Source organism: Solea senegalensis, linkage group LG19 (assembly GCF_019176455.1).
Source record: "Solea senegalensis isolate Sse05_10M linkage group LG19, IFAPA_SoseM_1, whole genome shotgun sequence".
Classification (NCBI taxonomy): domain Eukaryota; kingdom Metazoa; phylum Chordata; class Actinopteri; order Pleuronectiformes; family Soleidae; genus Solea; species Solea senegalensis.
The window spans coordinates 5,955,384-5,973,736 of record NC_058038.1 but is presented as its reverse complement, the minus strand read 5'-3'; the positions used below and the strand labels follow the sequence as shown (position 1 = coordinate 5,973,736).

General features: G+C 39.4%; 1 protein-coding gene and 1 non-coding gene across 4 annotated transcripts in view; one reads left to right on the top strand and one right to left on the bottom strand.

Annotated features, from left to right (window-relative positions):
* Window positions 1-15,381, bottom strand: part of axin1 (axin 1) — a 44,143-nt gene extending 28,762 nt beyond the window's left edge. The window contains exons 1-6 of one of the 3 annotated variants that reach the window (XM_044051075.1): window positions 15,316-15,381; window positions 15,101-15,177; window positions 11,320-11,510; window positions 10,795-11,037; window positions 9,931-10,050; window positions 6,534-6,707 (exon numbers count right to left, since the gene is read on the bottom strand). The gene's annotated coding sequence lies outside the window, so the exon portion shown is untranslated. Of the gene's footprint in view, window positions 1-2,294; window positions 2,607-6,533; window positions 6,708-9,930; window positions 11,273-11,319; window positions 11,511-15,100; window positions 15,178-15,315 lie in introns of those variants that run through there. The other 2 variants (XM_044051074.1, XM_044051076.1) reach the window with 2 other exon arrangements.
* Window positions 15,382-15,971: 590 nt separating this feature from the next.
* Window positions 15,972-16,043, top strand: trnat-cgu. Its single transcript has one exon. It is a non-coding gene; the product is annotated as a tRNA-Thr (tRNA).
* Window positions 16,044-18,353: the final 2,310 nt, after the last annotated feature.

Genomic DNA, 18,353 nt, shown 5'->3' with positions numbered 1-18,353 from the left:
TGCAAAAAGATACTGATCCTTGTATCATATGATCGGCTTATATTTCACTGCATAGCCCCACACCACCCTCACAAGGAAACATCATCTGAGGAATAAGCACTGTATGTGTGTGTGTGTAGTGGTTTTAAGGGGTGAATGTCTACTTCAAGGACACATCTATCATCCCCGAGCTGTCTCTCTGAGCAGAGACACAGTATTTCAGAAAATGCTGATCTACTGGGATTTTTCACACACAACTATCTCTAGCTTTTAAGCAGAGAACAGTCTTTAACAGAGAAAATATCCAGTGAGTGGCAGTTCTCTGGACCAAAATGCCTCGAGATCAGAAGAGAGTGGCCAGACGGGTTCAAAATGATGACAACTAGGCAACGTCTTACAGGAGTAACTCAGGTAACCACTCGTTGCAACAAAAGTATGCAGGAAACTGGGGCAGAACAATTTGGAAAACATAATCTCCAGTCCAATATTCAAGGGACGCACAATACTGCACTTTTGTCAATATCTCTTATATCAGGAGTGCTATATACCGATATATATATATGCTTTTTCCCTGTGCCCAACAGCAGAGGTGAAATGAACATTTTTCATACTCATATTGCTGCGAATGTACACATCTTATTTATACATTTTTAAATATGTCCTTGAAGTAGACATTCAGCACAATACCGATATTATGCTGATATTGCATGCCTACAATAGTCACTGTGTTAAAGATTACAATCATGGAGCACAAATACATAGCACAAATAAATATCATAAAATAAATTAACCGTAGCCATTGCTGTTTGTTTCAATTTCCATATGAGAAACATTAATTGTAAATGGTCTGCATTTATACACCACGTTTCTAGTCTTGATGACCACTCAAAGCTGCTATACTAGTTTTGCCATTCATAACCATTTACTGTCGGCACAGCAGCATCAGGACCGACATGGGGTCAAGTGTATTGCCCAAGGACACCCAGCATGTAGACGCAGAGCCAGGAATCAAACCCACAACCTTGAAGTTGAAAGACAACACCACCATGACCACTAAGCTACTGTCTCCCTACACTTGTTCAGCCCTAGAGAAGACCATCTATACACAATGGTCGAAAGATGCAGACACTTTGTTAGGTGTCCAGCTGTTAATAAATCAATACAAAAAGGTTAAAGAAATGGTTAATAACCATTTATTACTATGGATGTATGGTCACATTAGACATCTAAATTCCTTCTTTATTCACAGCTCTGCACACACGAGTCTAATGGTTCAGGGATTAAAAATAAATAGATCTCCCCAAAAAGTAGGTCCATAATTTAAAAAAATGAAAGGCTGACAGCTGTGTGATTTTTCTCTCTCTCTCTCACACACACACACAAATGTTGTTTTTAAGGGTTGCCATCATGTTCCCTTTAGGGCACACCCACTCTCTGTCTTGTCCAATTTACACACTCAAACGCACATTAATCTTTAACGCAGCTCGAAGAAGCGAAATTGCCAACAGTGTTATTTTTCCGCACAACCCTTAAGTGTGAGCGGCACGTGTGCATAGTGTAGAGAGAGAGGGGGGGAATGTGACGATAAAAATGTTTAACACAGTCCGTGCCAAAAACAATGGCGGAGTTAAAACGCTGAGGAATGCTAATGCGTAAAGTAGACCCTTTGCTACCTGAGCGCAAAAAAACGCAGAGCACCGGTGACGCGTACAAGGAGGTGAAATTGTTCGCAATTAGCAACGATTGCTCGCGCATGAATATTTAAATTAACAGTTATGCGGTCACAGGTGCTTGTGTGTGTGTAATGGAGGAGTAGGGATATGAAACGCAAGGTTAAGTGGTTCGGTGTTGCGTTCAAAGAATGTCCAATCAATTGTTCTTTTTTATCCGTTTTGAAGTGAGCCAGTATCATCACATTCATGTATTTGGCCTCCAGAAAACAGCAGCGGCGAGTGTGGGGGAGGGGTAAACAAACTCTGTACACACACACACACACACACACACACTGGCCTCTCCGTAGCGGACCGACAAGTGCACAACTTTGTCACACTGATTCGCCTATTAAATGACGCGCCGCAGCCGCAAAAAACTCGCCGACTTTCCTACCACGGCGACCGTAAACGCAGCCCGCTGACCGCCAGAGACGACACACAGCAGGGAACCCCAACAACAATCCCCATGACACTTAAATGTACCATCGCTTTTGCTGCTTTCTATCTCCCGACTACCGCAATCTCCGAGCGGAGCTGAGCCGTGAGAGGGAGAGGAGAGGAGAGGAGAGAGGGGATGAGAGGGAAAAGTGACATATACTTCACCGGTGAGAATCTTCTTCCTGATATCAATTGCATCGGACATTTTCGGCGACGCGACTCGGCGGCCAGCGGTGTCACAGCCGCGAAGTGGCGGACTTTAAAAGCAACAAAGAAGACAGCCGGGTCTCCGGTTCTCCCTCCATGGCTGTCTCTCACTGTCTGTCTGTCTGTGTGCGGACTGAAGCCAAGGCTTCACGGCGAGAGGATGCACAGCGCCGCGCCCGTTCACTACCCACCATTACCACTGTTTACTCCAGGTACATGTGTGCCAGTGCCACAGAGTGATTATTAATACACTGGAAAAAGAGGTCACTGTGTCCTGACATACTATTTGATATGCTCCTTTTAATCAATAATTTAGCATTGAGCTCCTGAATATTAGAGCTGAAACAATGACGAATAATGAATTAAAGTAATGAATGAACATTTTCTGGTTTCTTTGCTTTTTGGGGGGTTTTGTGTACAAAACTAAATTGTTTTCCAAGTTTTAAAAACATTTGACATGTTATGGACCAAATAATCTGCAGATTATTTGATTATGAGAACAACACTTAGTTGCAGCCCTATACTAAATATAAGTGCAAGAAATGGTCAATTTTTAGATCTCAAAATAAAAACAATCATCAAAATAATATTCATTATATACTAGGTGTTACTTACGTTTACTTAAAACACAACACATAAGTACTGTAAATGGGTTTTTCCACCCTTAAAGACATACAAAACCACAATTAACTCAGAAGAGAAAAAAATATTTTCATTATCTGATATTATTTGTGATTATTCAGCAACTGATATAAATAGCCTTTCATTATTGTAACATTTTAAGACACATTGCTCAGTCCTATCTAACCCTTTACACATATAACATATTGTGCTATATTTGGATGTCACATAATACACTTAAATGTCTTCTTAGGCTATGACTCTTCCATCTACTATGTAGATTTATATGACAAAACCTGTGGAGCAGAGGTAAAGTCCAATCACACATTTCCCATAATTCAGTTCAGCAGCATCTTTCATTGGATTTCTCTTGACTTGAGAATTTTCCATGTCTTTCAAAGGAAAATTAGATCATAAATGTATGGTTTTCATCATAGAAGGTATGAGTACATAACACTATGACATTAGGACTATGATCACTGCGATGTGATTGTGCTCTACTTGCAAAACTTTTCACAGTTTTCACTGTGTAAACTGACTATTTCCATTTCTATTTAACAGATGAGTATTTTATAAGGAAGGCATGTTGGCCAGTTTATTAAATAAGCTTTGTTAAATAAACAGAATTCCACACCAGTAAAAAGCTGCTTTGGTGTATGTGTCAGTGAATTCTTGATATATTTCAACATTTAAATGTGTTGCTAATGCCATTTTTTTCAGTTTTAGATCATCTAAGATCTTATTACCCCCATATTTTTGAGACATTTCAATTAATCACAGAATGTGCACATTTCCCATTCGAGTGTCGCAACACTACTTGTAGGCAGAAAGTGTTTATGGAGCAGGTTCGACAACAAAGGCTGTTATGTTTTCATTCCAAACAGACCACATTGAATGACTTCAATGGTGATTTTACACATGGTGGCAGTGCTTTGATCAGATGAATCAGATTAGCATTGCACAGGTTCTTCTCTTCCTGGTAGATGGTGCATTCAAGAGGCTTTTGTCATAACATGTGGCACCAGTAAGTCTCACCCTAAAAGCTCACAAAAGAATGGAATACAAGTGATACACTTAGGGGGAACTTTCCCAGAACTTACTATATTATACTAACAACACACAATGGAAAGTGGGACATCTGCAACTCAGCTTAACATACACATTTATACCAAGGCAATAGACTAAGACTAAGCTATGTTTTGGTGCGTTTATGAATAAAACCATACTTAGCAGTGAAACACCCCCGCTGTATCAACACCACAAGGCATAAAACGTAAAAAAATGCCAATTTGCAAAATTAGAAAGAGCAATAAATCCACAACCAGCACTGAGGCTGTGAAGGAAGATATTTATTACAGCACTGTTTCAGTCGAGCTGGACATTTTACCAGCTCTTTTACACACACTTGACTGGGTCATTACTTTATGAGTTTGCAGTACAAAGACTAAAATGAGACCAAATGCGGCAGCAGTAATGACTGTTTCTGTGCTTTCATACCACGCAATTGCTGAGCAGGGATGTGATTTGACTGAGTCTGAGAAGATGAAAGGCATAAAATGCATATTATGATTATGTAATTACACTAAGCCATTTCAGAATGAAAAAAATGGAGACATATTTCACACTACAGCTCACCACATCACCTGAATCTCACACTCTCACATCAAGATGTTTAGGTGTGAACTATACAGAGTGTTTACAATATTCATGCCAGCAACATTAAAGATGAAAAAGACAGAGCCACATTCCAGCATCCTCAGGGCGAATATTGATTTTGTGCCACAGCAGTGTAAACATCCTAATACTCAAATACACTTTCATAGTGTCAGTTATTTTCTCCACATATTTTGTGGTTGTTTATTTGTTGTTGCTATTTCCAGTAGGAGTTTGGTTTTACTTCCAACGCTTAAGTCAAAAGGTCTAAAATTTCTTCCAAGTCTTTCAGAAACTAACCAAACAACATGTCACATCAAAGCCTTGTATATTTCTTGATAGTGTTTTTTAATCACTTTGAAAGAAACTGAATTTGATTGTCATTTTCTCAGAAGTACTTTTTTTGGTTTGTCTTTTATGATTGTCAAAGGATTATGTTGGTGTATTGGACCAGACAAAATCACCTTGAAGACAGCCGTTGCTGTGAAAACAGGCTGTGACAGACAGTTTCTACTGCTTCTTGACACTTAACTGAAAATCAACTGAAACCTCTGATCAGGAAAACAATCCATTGATTAAAGGTGTAGTAAGTAGGATCACTAAAAAATAAAATCCGACAATTATTATTATTATTATTATTGAGTCTCATTCCCAGCTCAGTAAATACAAAGAGTTTGTGATGGAAGTTCTGTCCTGAACTCTCCATCTCTGAAACTCTCCACTGATTTATAACGTATGTTTTATTGCTTTTATCTCTCTTTAAGAGCTGGGGGACCAGTCCTTCTTAATCGAACCCTACTTTGTTTGTTCGGAAAGTCCGTTTTTTTCGGGGAGGTTTGAATTCGTAAATGAACCTTTATACACATCAAAGAAGTGAGCTCTGGTCCGATTAAAATCGTAGGTCATATGCAGAAAGCCGACTACAACACAGGGCATTGTGGGTAAACACAACCAAAACATACACGCGTGTAGAACGTGAAGTAAGAACGAGGTAAAAGCTCTGATAGAAACATGGTCAGATGAAAATATATCACAACGGCTCGTAAGCATTAACCAATAGATGAGCGAGTTTTCTTATTCAGTGTTTGTCTCATCTCCTCCCTCAGTAATTCTTGATACAGCCCCGCCGCAGTCGAGGATGGGAATACGTTATTGAAAAGGTTCCCTGTAACTGTAAATCTTTTGCACTAATTTATTTATACACTACCTCAGTGCCGTCATCTTTTTTTTTGTTGTATTCTGTTTTTCAAATTTAATAAGCTAAATTTTGTTCTTATTCTATTCATTTTAATCTTTCATAGCCACACACAGCACCTTACCCCCAGAGGTTTAATTTGAATTGAAGTTTAAATTGTGTGTTTTTAATGTTTGGGCTGACCAGGTTTTAGAGAGAATGCAAATTCATTCCCACCTCATGTCCTAATGTGTCTTCTTGAATCGTACAGAGTGTAGCGGACTATTAGGTCTGAAAACGACCTAAGGATCTTGTCTGTCTTGAGTTCCATATATGCATACTCAAACTTACATTTCATTTAGTTGAGGGGATTTCTCTCCGTGAGTTTGCCATCATTGGTATTTCCAATGTGTCTTCTTCATTCACTGAGGTGGGTGCTTGCATTCGCCGGTTTAAGACCCGTGCAGAGCACCGTGGAAATGTTCTGACCGGGTCGCAAACCCGATTCTTCTTGCTGCAACCACTACACCAACTGTGTGACCCACTTTCCAATCCAGAAGGTGGAAATTCAAAGTGTATTATTCATTAGGAAAGCACTGGAGGAAGATGCTGAACATTGTCCACAATCCTCTGCCTATTTGTAATTGTTGTGCTGTTACAAATAGTTTATATAATCATGACGAGGAAAATTGCTATTTTTCAAAGCACAGCCTCTATTTGTTAATGACATAAGACAAACATGTTTTTACCTTGAGTGTGATTGTCCTCCTCATGCACCCTCCTGCTGTAAGTCCATTTATTGTAGTTTCCATTTTGCAGTCATTAAAAACATTGGTCTGCAGGATAGATAATGTCCCTGTCATGTCCATGAAATGGAAGTTCCTGTGGCACCATGATAGACCACCAGTGCTCTCCATTTGTTCCTGGAAAGAGGGAAACATTTGTTATGTTTATTTTAAAAACAGCGGGAAAAGCTTTCACTGCCGTGTGGTTTTATGTTCTGCTCAGTGTGACAAATATTTTCCTCTAAATTGTTCAATTAAAGCAACATTTCAAAGCTTTATTTATAATATGTGGTGAAAGTATTATAAGTGTGGTACCAGGGGCTAAGTGGCTTTCAGTACATTATTGAATGAAGTGCTCGAAATTTACTCTCACTATTTCAGCGTCTGCATGTGACGATGTCGCTGTTCAAGACGCACTTAAATCGAAAATGGAATCAAAGCTGGAGCAGGATCAAGATAAGAGAATATGTTCTGTTTGACGACAAGTACAAGGACTTATCACTGCAGAGGAGGACTCCTTCAAACCAATGGTTTTATTCTTTATCTGATGACAAATAACACAAGAAGTTCCATTGTTTGCAGTTTACAGCCTTGACAGAATAATGTATTAACTGGCAGGTGTCTCAGCACTTTAATGAAGCAGGAGCATGAACAATGGTGAGGCTGTTCAAAGAGCTGGATGATTGACATTGGATTAACAGCAAAAAATATTGTTCCTATGCAAAAACCTATGGAAATGTCAGCAGACCAGTAGAGTCATGAAACATAAATGCTGGAGCCTAACTGAATAATCGGTTGGCCAATATGAGCCTTTCACAGATATATTAATATTGATAGTTATGCTTGCAGGTACGAAAATATTTTCTGAGTAAACCAAGAAACAAGAAAACTGTGTGATTTTCTAGATTCTACATGAAAAAAATTATTTGGTTGTATTTATTTGTTCTATTTTTTATTTAGATAAAATATCAAGCCTGAGTTATACTTATTACCAACAGCAAAGAGGTTATTTTCAGCCATGTTTGTATGTCTGTTATTGAGCAGTATAACTTAAAAAGTAAAGGACAAATTTGGATGAAATCTGTTGCCGACGTAGGTTTTGGTTCAAGGAGGGTTAAGGTAATTGTGTTCTCGTTTCAAAACTGGGGCCAAGGCAAGGTACCGAGCCCCCATTGCTCCCTGGGCACGGTTGTTTGCTTCCCACACCTGGTTTGTGTGTTCTCTACTGAAGCATAATCAGGATGGTAACCTGCATTCTCTGGTTGCCTTCTCTTCTTTAGGAGCTATCTGTAGGCAACTGGACTTGCTTGAGTAAAGCAGAAGAGGTTTCACCTCTCATGGTTTCATCTCTGATGGGTTAACATAGATGGCTTTTTTCAGTCCTCTGTCTGGGAAGACTGATGGTTCCAAAACATCATCAACACACAAAGCACACAGAACAAGGAAACAGAATTCCAACACCTCAGCTCAGGTGAAACAACTTATAACCGGGGTTAGGGCTAAAAAAAACACATGCTGTGTCGTGTTCGAGTGTGTCGTTCCTTTGTCGTTGCACTGGTATGACATCACACTGCATATCTCGCTGAAGCAGCCATCGTGCACAGCCCACACCTCCCCTACCAAGTAAAGGTACTGTTCTCAACCAAATGCAAGACTGACCCAGGGCTGTACCATTCCCAACCTAACTCTACCAAATCGTATAAAACAATAAAAGCTGAAACACTTGATGTTAATCTTTTCTCTAACACTGTGAAATTGAACATTATAATTCAAATGTATTGTTGGACCTTTTACCCAATATATCAATATCAAGATAACATACAGTATATTAACATTGGCATCCACCTTCATAAATAACAACATTTACATGTATTTTTAGGTTTCAGTAGGTTGAAGAATGGGCAATGCAAGAGCAGGGAGACCTGTGACCAGAAGGTTAGAAAGTTAAATCTATTGAACAGCCAGTGAGGGAAGCGAATGAAAAATATCCACCTCTTCCTCAGTGACTACAAACAACAAGCCCTGGAGCGAGTGGCCCAGTGGAGCTGCTCAGCAGACAGAGGAACAATGGAAGACATTTCCCTGCTCAGCTCTGCACTGTAACCATATGAACCAGAAGTTATTTATGAAATACGTTGTGCGTTTATGCATTTATCCTTTTTCCTGTAACACAGCAGCTAATCTAAAAGTTTCACATTTTGTTGTTCATTTCTGTGTTGTTTTTTCCTTTAAATAAATGAATGACACAGAATTCACTATTTTGTTTGTTCTTGAGTGAAATTTTGGCTGAAGAAACATTCATTCAAAAGCACAGACGATTTCAAAGCATTCAGACGTTTCTATAAAATTGTCCAAAATCTTGAGTGCCCCCATTGTAGTTAAGTGTTAACAGTGGACAACTTCATGTTTCCAACGTTTGGTCCTTTCAGTCGTCCTTTGTTCCACCTGTCAGTGTGGATTTAAATTCCCCTTGTAGGCCTGGACTGAAATAGGCTTATCTCTGCTGAAGACTCTGTGATGAACAAAAGCCCATTAAGACTTTTAAATGAATGCTCCCATTCTGACACCACACAATACAGATTTCTCTTTTCTCAAATTGGCAGTGTTCACTGAAAAAAAGTTCAGCGGAGCGACAGAAAACAAGACATCTTAGAAAGCCCTAAAACTAGAAAGAGAAAACCTACACGGGGCTGACTGGCTAAAATCGCGACAATTTGAAACCACTGATGTGATTAACCAAGTTATTTAACGACAACAATTTTACATACACGTGTGACAGGAATATTAAAGCCACCGAATGTTTGTTTTGAATTCTAAAAATCATCCAAAGAGTAATTTGAAAAGACTGTTGGAGAATGTAGTCTGGAGTCCTGCTGTTGTTCTTTGTCCTGCCTGAATATATCATGACTAACAAGCCTTGGAGTGGATTAGGCACAGAGGATTGAGCAATTTGCAGATTTTAGTTTATTTTTGCAGGATTATTCCTTTGCAGCATATTCTGCATGAAAGGGAAAAATCATATTCGGGCCCATATTTCCTACGGCGACACAATACCACACAGACACCCGTAAACGCGTACCAAATGGCGAAAGTACATTGTCAGACATCTGCCGGTTTCACAACATTCGGATTAATTTAAGCATTCGGTCTACTGGGGGTCTTCGGTCATCTGGTCATGGGATGAGCATTCACTGGTCAGATCAAATGATATGCTTTGGTTTTGACGGCAGGGAGGACACAACGCCGGGATATGGCATTGATATGAAAAACGATTGGGGACATAATAGGACGATAAACAACACAAAATGGAAGCTACTGCTAATCGCAGTTCCCGTCCTCGGAGATTCAAAAGCAGACGTACCTGCTTGTTCACCTCGCTGTGTTCTTCTCGGTTTTGTTGTGCTGGATCGCAGACAGCTCCCGCCGCTTTTCTATGGATCGTCTGTAGTCCTTCGCAGTCTGCAGTCAAGAGTGCCGCCATCTTTAATCACAACAAAGTCCATCTGTCGATGGTTCTTCCCTTTCTGCCCTCTCTTTTTCTCTTCCAGCCCCTCTCTGTGTTTGTTGTGGGGGGTTCTTATTTCCCATCCAACATCAAAAAAGCACCATATCGACAGGCTCATGGGCCGCCCAGTAGGGGGGCAGCTTGAACAAGCTGCATTGGCTGTTGTCCTTTTCCAAGCCGGAGCTTAACTGACCAAATTTGTTTCTCTCAGAGATATGGAGAGCACACAAAAAACAAAAACTAATAATAATTTTTAGCTCTCAGGCCTTTGATTTCAACAAGCCAAGGCTTCAAAGCTCCACCATGAATCTTTTCCATTCATTAATGGATCTCTGCTTGATTTACACCACTACTTTCAATTTTTTTCACAATACATTCTAAAAACTTTGAAGAATCATCTTTGACGTTTTGAATTTCCAGCTGTATCTCGAAAAAAAGATGAGCTGCATTTCTTTGATCTTACCAAATGAAACTAATTTCCACTTGAGCGGCGTCCGACTACGTTTACAAACTACAAGCAGACTCTGCTTTCATCCAACTGATGCATTTCATGTAAAGTGACACTTCCTTTTCTGTTGCTTCTGGTCCCCTTTTTGGCTATTCAACACGCCGAATGCAAAGGGCGTTTCTTGTTTACTGTCACTGTTTTGTTCCGCCAAACTCTGTCGGCGAACAATAAGACGGGTCGCCTTTCAAAATGGCAGATGCTCCGATCCTCACCTTCCTCTCCTGCTGTGTGGCTCCTCGGATCTCGTCTTCTGTGGTCCACCATGCCTGGATGCAGTCAGTCCCCCCCCCCTGCCTGCCACTCTGCTATACTTTTCCACACTCATGAACCTGTTTCTGATTCTTGCTAGTCGAGCGCTGAATGATGAGCATCTTTACTTTATATTGCAGCTTCAGCCATGCGACCCTATTGGAGGAACCAGGGACCAGATGATTGTCTGCACAGTCGTGTCGTAGCTATGGCAACAAACCCAACAGGCATGAGTGATATGCACCCGTGTTACACACAGAGCAGCTGAGCATACTGTGTTGTGTTCAACGAACATTATACTCTTTTTCTACGAACTACATCACAAAATGACGATTAACTTAAACTTTGTACATCCACCTATTGTATGAAGTTGTGAAAACAGTCCAGTAAATGTAAAGAATGGAGGAGAGAGATGGATGAAAAGACATTTTAGAGTAAAGGGGGAGAGATGATATTGCTTTTGTTGTGCAGCCTCATCAGCTGCTTACCTTTCAACTGGATTTCACACTCGCGTGTCCGTGTTGTGGCCAGGGTCAGATCCAGCACACCCTGATCACAATGACTCAATTCTCTCCTCACACTGCACCAGCAGAGTCCGGCTCTGTCGGCTGCCACTTGCATTTGCCCAGACTGTGATTCATTCAGGCACATTTTAGACCCAGACATTTACGTGGTTGATCTGTGGAATAAAAGAAGTTTCGGTGAATTTTTTGGGAAATTACAAATGCTGCAGAAGAGATAAGAAGATAACTAGCAAGACGCTTAAGAGATTATCTCCTCAAATGTTTGAGTAAGTGTTTAGTTAAAGCTGCAGAGTGACAATTTCGTTGTTGATGTAATTATTCTGTCTCTGTTTGGCCTTTCTGAAAAGACTTAATGTAACATTATTTGTATGCTGTGTCAGGCAACACCATCAGACCTGACTGTGGGAGTGTTTGTGTGTATACAGCAGCAGCAGAAGGGTGCGTTTTTTCCGTCCTCATACAATGCTGTCTTCAATACGCCAGGCCAAACATCGATATTTTAACTAATAAACTAAGGTGCTCTAAAGTAAAGTCTCTGCCAGGTGTCACTACTTGATGTCTCCTCGCGGTGGCGCTGCTCAAATGAATGAGGGAAACTTGGGGAGAGGTTACCTGGCTGAAGAAGAGGGAGTTTACGACAAGATAATGGCAGCGAAAACTGCTGATAGTTTCTTATTGCTTAGTGATGGCACTGTTTTTTTCAGTTTTCTTAATTTAGTACCTTTTGATGGAGGTTACCGGCAGTCCAGTTATCGGGTTTTGTTTATTTCATATATGTATTCTTTTAGGGACATTCTGGGTCCGACAGCCCATTGCTGGGTTGGTCCAGACGCTACACACCTTTTTGTTCCTTTTTGCCAGGATCACCAACCTTTTTACTTTTGTCTACTTTGTTTTTGAATAATTAATAAAGTTAATAAAATTAAATAGAATTGGTTTAAACTTGTGGCGTCCTTATATTATATATAAGATGAATAAACAGAGAAATCCTGCCCTTGTTGAAGTTTTGTTTTCTTCAGGTAGACGGATATCGTGATGTATCGCCATATCACAAAATCATTGCATCGTGAAATTATTGGTATCATGGACCATGTATAGTATCGCGAGGTGCCCTGTGATTCCCACCCTTATTTGCTAGAATACAACAGTGCAAGATTTTCTAGGCCAGTTATCAGAATTCAGAGTCTCACTCCTGTTTGCATAACAAAACAAGTGTACAGGACAAGTACAGAAGAGGAAGAAGGCAGGAGTGTTCCTGCACAAACACAAGCAACACAAGATGATTTTTCAAAAACAATAAATAATTAAGTAGAACGCTACAGTGAGTCCAGTCCTTCTGTGTGGGAGTGAGCAGGTTTGTGTTCTCCACATGAGCAGAAACACCACAGAGCCATGTGATCTCAGACTGACTGACACCTGTCATATTATCTCTCAGGTGTTCATCTTGGTGGAAAATCAAACTTGCTTTTGAGCTTCACCTTAGCTGCATGAAAAGTATAATGCCAAATAACAAAGGGGGAAAACACACATTCACGGTTTGTAGTGAATCATTTTTTAAAAGAAAAGATAAACAATGCAATTTTGAACACCCCCAAATTTTTCAAAATGCAATTAAAATAGTAATTGCATTAGTAAAATTAAAAGATTTTTGCAGTTAAATAAGTCTAACCCTAACCCAGTCTCATATTTCACATTTCAGGGATTTATCTTTACATTTTATATTAAATCAATGTTGAATTTGTAAATTCATTTTGTTGCAATTAGTAATTCTCAATGACAGGTATTTTGGTAGTGGATTTTTTAATACTCTCTAATACGAGTATCAGCATCTAACCCCCAAAAAAACTATATGACTGTGGCTGTGATATTATAATTTTAACTTACGGTTTGCTTTGGTCTTCTCGAGTAAGACTGGACTCTGAGCGCTGCCACATATCAAGGGGTCTCTAAATCAAATCTGCCTCGCTCCTTTTTCAAGAGAAGCTCATCGTTTGTTGTGCGTGTCTGTGCAGGTCAAGGTGAGCACTTCTCCACATCTGTGATTTCCACCACTAACTCACTCCCAATGGAAATGAGTCTTATTCATTTTTCAGACAGCCTCTGGTATATCTGATCCAGAAAAGAAAGAGAGGGAGGAAAAAAATAAAGCCCCTCAGGCAGTCGGTCCTGTTTGATGTTCTGAAAAGAAAGACAGTGAAAAGCTGGAGTCTGGCTTCATGCATATTGTATAAAGAGAGAAGAAGAATTACAGGCAGGAGTCTCAGTCTGTCCACTTCTGATGTGGAACAACATCTCAGCACCAGTTTGTCATTAAATTCAGTTTACATATTCATGGTTTCAAAATTCCTTATTACAGGTGACTACATTTATATGGACAATGAATGAGGTCTTATTCCGATTACAGAATTGATTTTATTCATGTATGTGTTATTGTGATTAGCAGTGAACTCACTGCTGTGGAAAATATAATAATAGGGCAGGTGGTTTCCTTTTAATATTAATTGAAATTTTGGTGGAATAGTTGTCAATTGTGCAATTTCAGAGGGCCTTTATTTTGAAATACCACATCAGAATGGCCTGATATTTTGTGAGAGCGACCCTGAAGTGTGAAGTGGTCTACTCTTGCTTGAATAAAACTTGCTTGTGGAAACGTCAGATGTTGTTTTTAGTTCAGCATAGTTACGTAAATAACAGACACAGTATAATGTTATAAATGAGAAAGAAATACGGGGAAAAATACATAAGAAAGATTTAAAGGTGTAATATTGATCCTTATTGAGATAAAACATTTCAGTTAAGTTGTTAAATTCTTCTTTAATAATTTCATCATCTCCCTAACCCAAGTGGAAAAGGCCCTGGTATACTTCCACGTACAGGTCACGTTGGTCATGTCACACGCTGCATCCATCCACCTCCATCCAACAAACTATTCTCAAAAGTATTGTTACTGCAATATCATGATGGAATATTTTATCCAAGTAATTGGATGCTTATATCACACAACCTTGTTGCTTTCCCCCCACAAAAATAAATAAATCATGCAATTGAGTTGGGCATACACAAAACCCGGAACCTTTTTGTTCTTAAATAAACTTTGCAACCTTTAAAATTGAAAATGAAAATAATCACTTAAAAATTTACCGGACCAAAACCTGAGCCCATTTAGATTAATCAGTGATTTTATAGGTGTCCCTCTGGTTTGCTTTTTTGGAAGCACAGACTTCTAATAGGAGATCAAGGCCATGGTGGCCCTTGATTCCAAAGTAGATTTTTAACCTTTTTAAGCACAACAGAAACACACCACATCTCAAATGTTACCAACCGTACTTATTGCACAGTGGTAGTCCTCAGTTGGTCCCATTTGGGACAGCTCAAAGGCAACCCAAATGTTACAAAGTGAAACACCACAGTCAAACCCCAAACCTTGGCAGTTGTTGTTTTGTTTTGGCTTTTTTGGAGGTTTAGGGTAAAACCCGTTTGAACCTTTACAACAGCATATTTCCCACAATCCACAGCGTACCACAGGCAACCACCCGAACCCTGAGCCTGTTGAACCTTCACTTAAATACTTTCATGTGACAGCTTGAGGAGTCATGTGATTTGTCATTTTTACCCTCAAACTCATATAACACCACTTAAGGTGTAAAAATGTCCCCCTTGTGTTTAAACCTTATGACATGTTTTGTGACTGTAGCGATTTTTATACACTTAAACAAACCTACAACTGGGTTTCTGTTGTACTTACAACAGAAAACCACATCCAGTCCAATCTGTCCATGGAATCCGGTCCGGGATTTGCATCAGGTTTGTAGCGAGTGAAGCCTGTTCCACAAACAAATGACAACAAATGAGAGCAGAAAATACCCAGTAAAACCAGCAAATGTGAGCGCTAAGCTGGCAACTGTTGTTAGTAGTGAAACACATAAAGTAGAAAAACAAAGAATTGAAAGTAGAACTTACGTTTGCGGTGAAATCTCGCGCTTCTCTCTCCTCTGCTGCACTCACTGACGAAAGACAACACGGAAGTAGTGGCTTTAGTAAGGAAGTTTTATTTTGCCGCGGATGGCATCAACCAATCAGAAAGTGGGGGTGTGAACTTTGTGCGGGCGGGGCTTGTAATTGATAGAAAAGGTGGGCTGTAGCCTTTTTTTTTTTCTTAACTTTATTTCAAACACTCCAGAAACATTGGCAAAGGAAGAAAATCACTTACAGTGCAAACGTAGAAAATTAACATAAATAAACAAATAAAGCCAAGTTTAAGTTGGAGAAAACATTAATGTTAATAACCATACATGAGTTCATGTCTTTACAAAGCTCATGCGTGAATTCACTGGACCGAAATAAATCAATGCGAGAGTTTAGGGATTTCACGTCTTCATATTAATAATTATTATGTATATACAGCTTTATAAGTTACTCATTGGCACGTCACAAATCTGTGAACACAAACCTGACTATCGGAATGGTAGATTACAGCCCCTCCTTGTGGCCAAACTATAACAACACATCTACCGGCATTGTAGTAGAACTCAACAGGGTTCTATTCTTCACAATCTACATGAAAATGGTGGAATCGGAAGACCTACTAAAAGCGCCAGTGCTTGGGAGTTGGCGCAGGCGCGGTGGCCAAGTGGTAAGGCGTCGGTCTCGTAAACCGAAGATCGCGGGTTCGATCCCCGTCCGTGCCTTTTGTTAACAGATCCTGTTCTCTGTATGTATATCACATAAATCGAACACTCAATTGTTAGAAAATGTAGATCACGTCTTCAATCATTAACACCTAATACAGAATAAAGTCTAGTAATCTGATTAATGGTGTTTATCACTATTTTAGGCAGTGACACACTCAACACCTCATCCCTCTGGCGTTTGCACTCACTTGTTAATATTCTATGTGTAACATTAATGTAAAACAAAAAGATGATGTCATCAGGAGTCATTTTAAATAAACCAGAATAGGGGGTAGAAATGAGTAAGTAACGTGGCACAGCAGGGCAGTGACTGGACTATCAAGGGTGAATCAATACTTTTGTCTTTGATCATGTCTGTCTGTACTGTACACGTCATTTTCAGTCATAAGTCTTCCCGGAGAATGTTTTCCCACCATAATTATGCAAATCCAGCGCCCGTACAGTTTCCATGGCAACTTGCAGCATCATTCATATCCGGCTCGTGCTGCAGTGTAGCGTCATTACATACAAACTGAATGCGTGAATCATTCAACATTCGCTGCTGCTTTTGCAAAACCTTAGTCAGCAACATCCACAGAACATCAGTGGAGGACAATGTCCACCTCTTTAAGCACAATAATCATTAGTCATACAGTACAAGTGTCCACATTTTTCCACATTAGTAAAGGTGTAAGGTGAGCTGTTAATGTCAAGATTTGCATTCAGATTAACATTAATATTATGTTTGATACCAGCACTAAATAACGGCTTACATCAGGGTTCTCAAACCTGTGGCCGGACCCAAGTCCAAGTCAATGACCAGTCTTGTTTTTTTAATAATTTGATAATAATACACTAGGTTATGTTTATCACACAATTAAATTCAAAATTAAAGTATACATAAGTGTGTCTAGTGTTTTAATTACAATAGTCTACATGTTATTATTGATTATGCTTGTATTTCTGTCTGTTTTTGTCATTTACAGATAATTTTGTGTCATAAATATGTTCTTTTTTGTGAACTATTTACACTATATATATGTACACTTTTAAGCATAATGTCACTGTAGTGGAGATGACTGTGTCACATAAGATAGAAAAGTAATTATGAGTCGTCGTCTAAATAGTTGTCACTTTCACGCCTGCTTAAATCTATACATAGCGACAGCATACGTGTCTGCATTCCTTATGTTTTAATGGTCCTATGTTTTTCTATACTATATTGCTATATTCTATTTTAAATTACAGAATCCAAACTGGCTGAAATAATCTAAATAAGAGCTGTCCTTCAGATTATGAACCTGGACCATTTAATACTTCATGCTGGTCTCAGGAAAAACAGAATAAATCTTTAAAAAACTGCAGCCAAAAGACTAAAAATGTAAAAAAAAGATATCATTCACAGTATGTTTTACAGTTTTAAAAATAAGGATGTGAAAAAAATAGGTTACAACCACACGGTATTTACCACCAGACCTTCAACATTGTGTATTTATACCGCAAGCTCTTTTATTTTGAACATAATGAGGACACAGTAAAGTAGGAGGTAAAAAAGAAAAACAGTGTGAAACACGCAGTGCATTGGCAGCAGGTTCAGGTCTGCCGTGGGCTGCACATGCACTCGTTTCTTTTGTGTGGGCAGCAGTGGGCTGAAGATTCTTTACACATTATGTGGAAGGAATTGTAACCTCGACCCATATTTATTGCTTATTATTCAGAAATTAGTCTGCAATTTAAAAAAAATATATAGCACATTTAATCATTCATGTTCTGCCAAGACTTAATTTGTGTGTCTCCCGGCTCCAAAACAGTTGATAAAACAATGCAGTCAGTGTGGAACAGGTTCTGTCAGCTCCAAACGGCGGCAGAGATCAAAGACTGCGCTCAGTCACCATGACAACCACACTGTCACGTATATGTAGGACAGGCAACCGGAGGACTTTCTCAAAATGCAGGACGTCTTCAAGAGGGAAAGCCATGCAGTTGACAGTAATACCAGTATTTCTGCTGCCACCCATGAAGGCAAAACTGATTTATTCATACTGGTTGAGGTAAGATGCAGAGAAAGGCCTTATGTTTATGTCTGTCCTCACTAGAGAGAGGGTGGGGCTAAGGTTAGGGTTTGGTTAAGTGTAAAAAAATATTTCTTTGTGGCATACAAACCTATTTTTGTGGCAACATTTTGACCTTGTGGGGACATTTTCTCTGTGCTCCACAACTTTAAAGGTTTTTTTTCAGGGTTAAGAGCTGGTTTTAGGGTTAAGCTCTTAGTTGTGATGGTTAAGGTAAGGGGCTCGGCGCAGGGGTCTCAAACTCAAATGGACTGCG